This window comes from Globicephala melas, chromosome 17 (assembly GCF_963455315.2).
Source record: "Globicephala melas chromosome 17, mGloMel1.2, whole genome shotgun sequence".
Classification (NCBI taxonomy): Eukaryota; Metazoa; Chordata; class Mammalia; order Artiodactyla; family Delphinidae; genus Globicephala; species Globicephala melas.
This window is the reverse complement of record NC_083330.1, coordinates 44,656,020-44,665,530: the sequence shown is the minus strand read 5'-3', so window position 1 is coordinate 44,665,530 and position 9,511 is coordinate 44,656,020. Positions and strand designations below refer to the sequence as shown.

General features: G+C 48.0%; 1 long non-coding RNA gene across 1 annotated transcript; it reads left to right on the top strand.

Annotated features, from left to right (window-relative positions):
- The first annotated feature begins 315 nt into the window (after positions 1 to 315).
- On the top strand, positions 316 to 9,511 carry LOC115856616 (uncharacterized). Its single transcript, XR_009559514.1, has 3 exons — positions 316 to 513; positions 5,257 to 5,350; positions 9,195 to 9,511. It is a non-coding gene; the product is annotated as an uncharacterized lncRNA (long non-coding RNA).

Here is a 9,511-nt window from a genome sequence, read left to right as displayed (position 1 = left end):
AACATAAGAATAGTATCTATCTCATAAGATTGTCCTGAGGATTGAATGAGTGAATATATCTGAGACAGAGGCTGCTAGTTACCCCACAATACCCTTTTTCCTCTTTTTCCATAGTAACGGCTTCCAATGTTTAGCTGGGCATATAGCCTCCCAGAATAAAAACTGTACTTTCTAGCCTCCCTTGTAGCTGTGCCTGGCCATGTAACTATGGCCAGTGAGATATAAGCAGATGCTACTTGGCTTCTACCTGGAAAGGCCAGCTAGCATGTACTCTTTGCTCCCTTTGTCTTCTTTGTCCCTTCTTCCAGCCTGCTGCCTGGAATGTGGATGTGATATCTGGCATCCTAGCTGCCCTTTGAGACCTGAGGATAAGGGTAACACCGTAAGGATGGTGGAGCTGTGAGCCGGAAGAAGCCTTTGTCCCTGAAGACTTCACGAGCAAATCTACTCTAGCAGCCCCTGGCTACCTACTTCTGTGCTTATACACGAGAGAGAGAGAAACGACTATCTTATGTAAGCCTTTGTGATTTGGGGCCTTTATTACATGGTTGAACCTAATCTTAACCTGTACAATGTGAAAGACAAAGTGATGTCTGGCACATAGTAAGCAATTCAATGTGCTGGATAAGTATGATTATTATTTAGTTTTAAATAATGGATGAGGTGAGGCCAAATTATAGCAGGGCTTGGAAAATCAAGGAGAGAAATTTGACCTTAATGTGAAGAGAACTTTATATTTGTTACTTCTAAAAAAATGACTTGAGGAGAATTAAACTAAAATGACCCACAATCCCTAGGACCATCCCATAAAGATAAGACCTATGGAAAGCAGGGGAAAGAATTGTACCAGAACCCTAGGCTAAGCCTGGTTATTAAAACCGCACAAAGTTTAGCTCTGAGTTGCTGGGCTGCTTCAGCTCTGATAAAACAGAAGCCTTTGCAGGAAGTCAAGTATAAAGTGATGAAGGGGGAGGACAGTGGAGTGGGAATCATCTGGAAGATGGTTCAGAGGAGCTTACAAGTGCTTGACAAAGAATAGCTATGAGGATAAAGGAAATGCAAATGTCAGAGATGACTAAAGTTGCACATCTGAGCCATTATAGTAGTCAAGTGTCTGCTACTCAAGTGCTGTGTAACAAACGGCCCCATAATCTCAGTGCATTACAACAATAAGCATTTATTTATTGCTTATGGGTGTGCAGATTGGCTGTGATGGCTGGAACCAGATAGGTTCAGCTGAAGCTGCCAGTTGTGTTCAGGTCTATTCCAAGTGTCTCCTCATTCAGGGACCAGAGGCTAGATAGGCAAATTCATCTTGTGGCAGATGGCAGAAGTGCTGGAGACCAAGCCAAGCCATGAAAGCATATTTAGGGACTTCCCTGGTGGTCCAGTGGTTAGGACTTCGCCTTCCAGTGTAGGGAGTGCGGGTTCAATGCTTGGTTGGGGAGCTAAGATTCCACATGCCTTGCAGCTAAAAAACCAAAACATTAAACAGAAGCAATATTGTAACAAATTCAATAAAGACATTTAAGAAATGGTCCACGTTAAAAAAAAGAATTCTTCAAAAAAAAAAAAGAAAGCATATTTAAAGCCCCTGCTCCCATCACCCACGCTAATGTTTCTGTTAGCCCAAGCAAGTCACGTGGCCAAGTCCAAAGACAATGGGGCAGGGAAGTAGGCCAGCTGTACCAGGAGGCACCACAAGGTCACGCGATGGGAGGAGGAGAGACTAGAGAATAAGAATCCAACCTGCCACAGCAACTGAAATACAAGTGATACCCCAGACGTCAGGTTTCTTAAAGCAAGGCATACCTGGAACATGAGAGCCATCTGTCTGGTGCAAAGGGTTCTGACACTGCAATCAGGAGATCTGGGTTCCAGATCTATCTCTGGGGCAGACTCAGCCTTTGTCTTGTTGCTATTTTCTGCCATAGATGTTAGCACTAGACCATTCTTTCCCTGCACCTATCATCCTTTTCCCTTCCCCTCACACACCGTGGGTAGGATCCTGGCGTACAGTCGCTCCGGAAATGGCCTTGCAACTGACATTAGTGGATCGGCCATAAAAACAGCTCTCAAAAATTGGCCCTGCCCCTAGATACAAAGACTAGAAAGAAGTATTCCAAGATGGTCCTCCTGGGGGTGGGACTTCAGCTTATTTTAGGTCTTTGTGTACCTTCCAAACTTCCTCCAACGAGCATATAGAAGTTTTATAATATCAAGGAATTTTAAAATGATTTTTTACAACTCTTGTCATTGGCTCAACTCTATTTCATCCATCCTTTGCCAATAAATATCTAAAGTAAAAGTCTATCGGAAGCGTTAGCACAGTGGACCTGCCAAGCCACGTCTTCCTTGAAGGAACAAACTCCCCGAACAACACAGGGCAGTTACTGTCCTTCTAATACGAATTCATTTCCCAGGAATGGTTTGAGGTTTTGTTTTGTTTGTTTGTTTTGTTTTTTTCCCCCTGAATTTGGTGTTGGGGGGGAGGGGCAGAGGGACTTATAAATTTGAATATAAAAGAGCAAATCAAGTTTTCCGTCTTTTTCTTATTGTTTTGGTTTGGGGCCTATATGGAACCAAGTCAGGCCGGAAATGGGCGCAGGAAATCCACCTGCTTTTGTCCTTTTGTCAGCTTTCCAAATGCTCCTCAGCCCCTCCCACACTCAGATATGAAGCCCCAAAGGGGCATCTGACAGCAGACAAAACCACCAACCTGAAAAGAATACTCTTTGTGCCGGGGCTCTTTTCACCAGTCAAACCCCCCTTCTCTCCAGGCACAGGAAGGCAGATTTTGAATGGAAGGAGCACAGGCTTTTTTTTTTTTTTTTAATATTTATTTATTTATTTGGCTGCGCCGGGTCTTAGCTGAGGCATGTGGGATCTTTTAATTGTGGCATGTGGGCTCTATTTCCCGGACCAGGGATCGAACCCCGGGCTGCCTGCATTAGGAGCATGGAGCCTTAACCACTGGACCACCAGGGAAGTCCCAGGAGCTCGGGCTTTGAGTCAGCTAATCCTGATGGGAGCTACTAAAAACACCCCTCCCTTGACCTTGCCCCCTCCCCATCACTATCTAGTTTCTCCGATCTAGTCTCTCATGTAAAACTCGCCAGAGCACTACCTCTTCTCCCTAACGTCCCATATGCTTTGCATCCTCACACAGTCTGGCTTCCGTCCTACTCCTCCCTCCATGCTACCCCCTGGATCATCAACAAGCTACTTGTCAAGTCAAAGTTCAGCCCCTTGTTTACTTTGGCCCCTTGCCTATATGTGAAACCTTCAATTATTCATTCTTTAAACTCTTATTCCTTTGGTCTCTATGAAATCACGCTCTCCTGGTTCTTCTGGGCTCTCTCTGAACATTTAAGTTCCTGTTTCTTCCTCTCCCGGCCTTTACTTCTTGTTGTCCTGGGTGCCGCCCTCTGCCCACCCATATTCTCACACACACCCCTCTCTCAGTGGTCTGATTCATTCTTAGTTTCAACCACGATTCGTATGTGGATAACTCCAGCCCAGACCTTTCCCCTCTGATTCATATTTCCTGGAGGTGCTGGTCTTCCCGTGGCGGCTGTCACATGGGCCTGAAACCCACCATGTCCAGAGCTGAATTCATCTCTCATTAGTGCTCTTTGGTTGTAAGCAACAGGGACTGAGGCTGACTAGCCTATGCGTAGAAGAGAGTAGTCGGAAGGATTGCAAGGTAGTTCCTAGAGTCAAAGCAATCACTGAACAACCCAGTGTTTGGAGGCGAGAACCAGGTCACTGCATAGATTCAAGTTTCCAGGAGTGAACTTGACACGGCCAGCTTAGGTCATGGCTCTACTTCTTGGGTCTGTTATAGCAATAACATGGGACAAGAGGTGCAACGGGTCCAGACAATAGCCATCATGCCTCTGCCTCCCAAATCTGTTTTTTCTTCACATTCTCCATTTCAATTGGTAACCCTGACATCCATCCATCTACCACCTAGACTGGGAAGAAGTTTCTCTCTCTCTCCCTCTCATCACAAAGCCAGTCCAATCATTACATTCTGACACTACCTTTATTATTATTATTTTTTAAATTTCCATACAATGCTTACCCAGCACCTGATTTGTGTGGGATGGTGGCTTAGAAGTTGTGGAACCCTGTTATCTTTTTAATTTTTTTAAATACATTTATTTATTTATTTACTTTTGGCTGCGTTGGGTCTTTTTGCTGCACGTGGGCTTTCTCTAGTTGCGGCGAGCGGGGGCTTCTCTTCGTTGTGGTGCGCGGGCTTCTCATTGCTGTGACTTCTCTTGTTGCGGAGCACGGGCTCTAGGCACCCGGACTTCAGTAGTTGTGGCACATGGGCTCAGTAGTTGTGGCTTGTGGGCTCTAGAGCACAGGCTCAGTAGTTGTGGCACATGGGCTCAGTAGTTGTGGCCTTCAGGCTCTAGAGCATAGGCTCAGTAGTTGTGGCGCACGGGCTTAGTTGCTCCACAGCATGTGGGATCTTCCCGGACCGGGGATCGAACCCATGTCCCCTTCATTGGCAGGTGTATTTTTAACCACTGCACCACCAGGGAAGTCCCTGACACTACCTTTTAAAGTAGTTCTCCAAACAGTTGCCTCCTCTCCACCACTTGGACCTCTGACCTCCTTTGGGGTCTTAGTATCTCTTGCCTTGATGACAATTAAGCTTCTTGAAGTCTCTCTCTCTGCTCCCATTCGTGTCCACCTCAAATTTGTCCTCCACATAACAGCCAGAGTGATGTATCTAAAACCCAAAACTGACCATGTTACTCCTCTGTTTGAACTCTTTACCTGGAAGGTAAGGTATAGGATTTTCAGTCCACGTTTCTTGCTATAAAATAAGATTCCGCCAGAGCCTTGCCCTTGCCTACAGCTCCCCGTCCACACTCCCTGCTCTGCAGCCTGTTTTTGTTTATGGAACCCCTTCTGTCCAAGAGACCCCTGCTCTCTCTTACCTCCAACTTGGCTATTATCAACTCTAGAACTCAGTTGAGACCTTCCCTTCCCTAAGTCTTTCCCGACATCTCACGTGAGGCTAAGAATCCCCCCGACCCCCCCAGCGCTCCCTTTATGCCCTGAACACATCACTATCACCACACATAACCAAGCGTTTGATAAATATCTGTTTGCATACCTATCTCTCCTACCACATGTAAATTCTTGAAAAGCAGGGACAGAGCAAGGCAGGTGCTCTATAAATGTTTTTTGAATGGTCCTTGACCTTGTAAATCAGATAAACTCTCTGGGTTTCAGCTTCCTCATCGCAGAAAAAGGATGACTCTACCCTATGTTGTGGAATTAAATGAGATGATACAAATGAAATGCCTTACCCAGTACCTGGCACATAGTAAGTACTGAACTGACAGTCACTTCCCTCACCACCATTCCAACTTCTGCAACACATTTTTTTTTTTTTTTTTGGCTGTGCCGTGCAGCATGCAGGATCTTAGTTCCCCAACCAGGGATCGAACCCGTGCCCCCTGAAGTGGAAGCACGGGGCCCTAACCATTGGACCACCAGGGAATTCCCCACAATTTTAATTAAATGGGAAAAGATTTCTCAGTATCCTTTATTTAGCTGTATGTCTCCCCTACTGGAGCGCAAGCTCTGTGAGAAAATGGGGCCAGGTCTGTATTATTCATTGCTCCATCTTTTGCATATGGCAGGTGCTCAATAAATATTTTTAGGATAAATGAATAACTGCTATATGCACTTATTTGATTTTTCATTTTCACCTTCAATGAGCTTAATGTTCTTGTTTCCTTTTTCACATCGTATAAATCATCGACTTCTATTTATTCAGTGTGCACTGTTTTCCTACTGCAAACCAGCCAACGCCTGAGGAAGAATGGAGGCTGGGCTCCTGGACAAGCCAGGCTGCCGGGCAGTCGGCGAGGTTGCCGGCCACTCTCTCCCCTGGAGAGGATGATGCCCACAGAGGCACTGGGGGAGGCAATCATCCCACTTTCACCTTCTGGCCCCTATGGAGCACACAGCTCTCTCACTTACACTCACGGGCTCCTTTCATTCCCATAATAGTCCTAGGAGGGAGAAGTTGTTTTACTGTGTCAGGCAGGGGCCCAGAAGGGGACAGATTAGCTCACCCAAGCTGGGGAACTGAGGAATGTTTAATAAAGGGATTTTATAAAAGTTTGAGCAGGGTTTAAGGAACCCTGCAAGGAATAGTGTAGTCCCTGGGGCTGGTGACAGCTGGAGTCCTTATCCCTCCTGAAGGGACGAGAGGAGCCGCCAGCGGCATCCACCCAGGAGGGAGGGAGCTGGAAGAACAAACTCCCTGGCCTCACTCTTCTCCTGCCAGGGCTCCCCAGTGGCCAAAGGCAACCGCAACCACGTGGTCCAGAGGGGTGGGCCTTCAGGCCATGAGCAGGGTGAGAAAAGTCAAGAATGACTCTGGAAGAGCAAACAGGGCAAGGCCTGACGGTTCGACAGTACCAGGAGGGGGAACCCAGGCAGTCCAGCTGTTAGCTACTGGAGTTTTCCATGAGGAACCAAGAGACGGTCATGTCTGCATGGGATGAATGGGTACCGCCCAGATGGGGAAGGAAGACAGCCCCCTCTTTATAAACGCATACACACCCCCATGCCGCTCTGTGAACTGACAGGAAACCACCTGCTGACTTAACTCCAGCAGTGTGGAAATGTTGCAGTGAATTTCCCCCAGCACAAGGCCCCAGCAGCAGTTAAGACCCTAGACTCGGGAATCAGACTGGCCAGGACGTGAATCCCAACTCTCTCACCAGCTATGTGAATTTGGGCCTCATCCGTAAAATGGAAACTGTCATACCAGCGGGGGTGTTAGGGTTACAGGCAGTGTGCGATTTGCTTTGCATTCATTAAACATTAGCTAAAAACACTATCTTGGTAACAGCTATGGCTTTGCACTATGATAGTTTTTTGACCTAATTTACTTACTCATTCCAACTTTCAGAATCCTTTAAGAATGGATATTTCTGTAACTGAGAAGAAGGATAATGGTACCACATAGAGATTTATAGTTTTAAACTCCTTTCCCTTAGATTATCAAATGGGATTGTTACAAAAACCCAGTGAGAAAGTCTACAGAAATATTACTCTGCCTCTTTTAAAGATGGAGAAGCTGACAGCCAAAGAGTCTCAGTGGCTCGTTCAAGGTCACCGAGGCAATAAACGTGATGACATCCCACTGAAAAGGCAACGCCCACTATGTGGTCTCCTAAAGGCAGATGGAAGCTGCAGCTCAGAGGGGGCACCTTGTGTGTGCCCATCACTCTGCAGCCGTCTTTTGGCTGCATCATTTAACAATGTGCGTTTCCCCAAATTATAATTTTGTCCTTCGCTTGCAACAGAGAATATCAGAGCCACTTCCTCCCGGTAAACCTGCGAGCAGGGGAGTGGTGAGTGCCCACGGTCAGGTTGGCGGCACCCCACTCACTGCTGTTTAGGCTTCCTCAGTACAGACCACTCCTCCGGCCTCTCCTGGCAGAGAGCAGTGCGTTCACTCCCTCAGCTTCACTAGTGCTTTCTCTGTGGCCAGGGAAGAAAGCAGAGTTTGCCCCCAGGCTTCACTTACTGGAGGTGCACGCTTTACAAAGAGAAGCCCATCTCTGAAAGCACAGCATGCATTAGCATCCTCTCCTTCGGAGAGAGCTATTTTTGTCTTTCGTCTTCAGAGACTGTTCCAAAGTAGGGGATGCAAGGATCAGGAGGAGAACCAAAAAAACCCAAGGTCTCCAGCTCAGAAGAGAGCAAATCACTGTCATATCCTCAAACAATTGCCGCAGCAGTGACGGAGAACAAACTGTGCTGGAGTCGGGCTGCCCTTGGGTACAGGGCAACATCCAGAAAGAGACAGATCTCTTTCTGTGGGATTTCTCTCCGTACACTTCGCCACTTCGCGGAACAAGGTTCGTTGCCATGGTTACCAGCAAATCACATGATAGCCTCGCTCCCTAGAAGTGTAGGAGAACAGCCGGCTCAGACTGTGATGGAGAGAGAAGATGCTTTCCTCCCCAGCATGTTTGCTTTTCCTGAGCAAACCTACGCAGCACTTTCCCGTTCTGACCTGCCCACTTAGGGGGTAAGGGCCAGCCGCTCTTTGGGGCACCAGTTCATTGCTTTCATAATGAGAGCAGCACAAGTTTCCCTCAAGAACTTTTCCTTCTGGTTTCAGGAGCCCCCCTCCCCCACTCCAGCCCCTTCCTTCTCTGGTCCCTCTGTCCCACATGTGCGGGCGCGCGCGTGTGTGTGTGTGTGCGCGCGCACACACACACACACACACGAGTGCTGTACTGAACTCCTGAGCTGAGTGGAGGGTGGAGCACGCTGCCTACACCACTTGAATAAGCTCTTTTAAAATCCGAGGATGGCATGAGTCAGGGAATTTTGAAGCTGTGGAACCATCAGGGCACTGATGCCTCAAGGGGGTGAAGAGAGGGAGAATGGACTCACCCAGACCCTAAAGAGACCGGGCAGGGTCAGCTTCCCCCGGCCCAGCCTCAATGTCTTAGAATTGGGTCCACTCTGACCATGTCTGATGTGGTGAGGTGGGTGTGGGCCCACGGTTGTCGCCTTCCTGGGAAGAGAAAACCGTGGCCTCGGAGAAAGCTCTAGAATGACAAAGCTCTTTGCCTCTTCCCTTCCCCCTCTCCTTCCCTACAGAACCAGGCCAATTAGCTCAAGTTCTGGGCTGCAACAGCAAGGCTAGAGAGGCAGGTTTTTTCCCCCTGACAATTATGGATTGCCTACTTCTTTGGGTTCAGATCATATCTCATCTTATCGATTCCGTCACATTTTCTGGTCTGCTTTCCCCATTGCAAAAGCAAAATCTGGATGATAGAAACAGACACAGAGTCAGCAGGCAGCAAAGGCAGGGCCAGGGAGGGACTCTGCCGCAGCTGGGCTAGGCGATCCAGAGGCCTCACTTCAGGGTCACTGCCTCAAAGAGCAAAGCGCATTCAGAGACAGGAGGCAAACGGCCTCACAAATGCAACTAACCCCACGGGGTGCCACAGGGCCAGGGCCAAGGAGACCAGAGGGCTCTAAAATGAAGGGGGGAAGGTATGCACCCCAGGGGTATGTGAACCTCCAGCCGGTGGGGTACAAGAAATATTAGAACTTCCATTTAGAGTTATCTCTTCTTGTTATATGTATTTTGGTACATGTATTATAACGTATAAAATTTTATCACGTAGGATCAGATTTGACTGAGATTAAGAAAGAAGAGAAGGGGCTTCCCTGGTGGCAGAGTGGTTGAGAATCCGCCTGCCAATGCAGGGGACACGGATTCGAGCCCTGGTCCGGGAAGATCCCACATGCTGCGGAGCAGCTAAGCCCGTGCGCCACAACTACTGAGCCTGCGCTCTAGATCCTGTGAGCCACAGCTACTGAAGGCCGCACGCCTGGAGCACGCGCTCTGCAACAAGAGAAGCCACCGCAATGAGAAGCCCATGCACTACAACGCTCACCGCAACTAGAGAAAACCTGCGCGCAGCAACAAAGACCCAACACA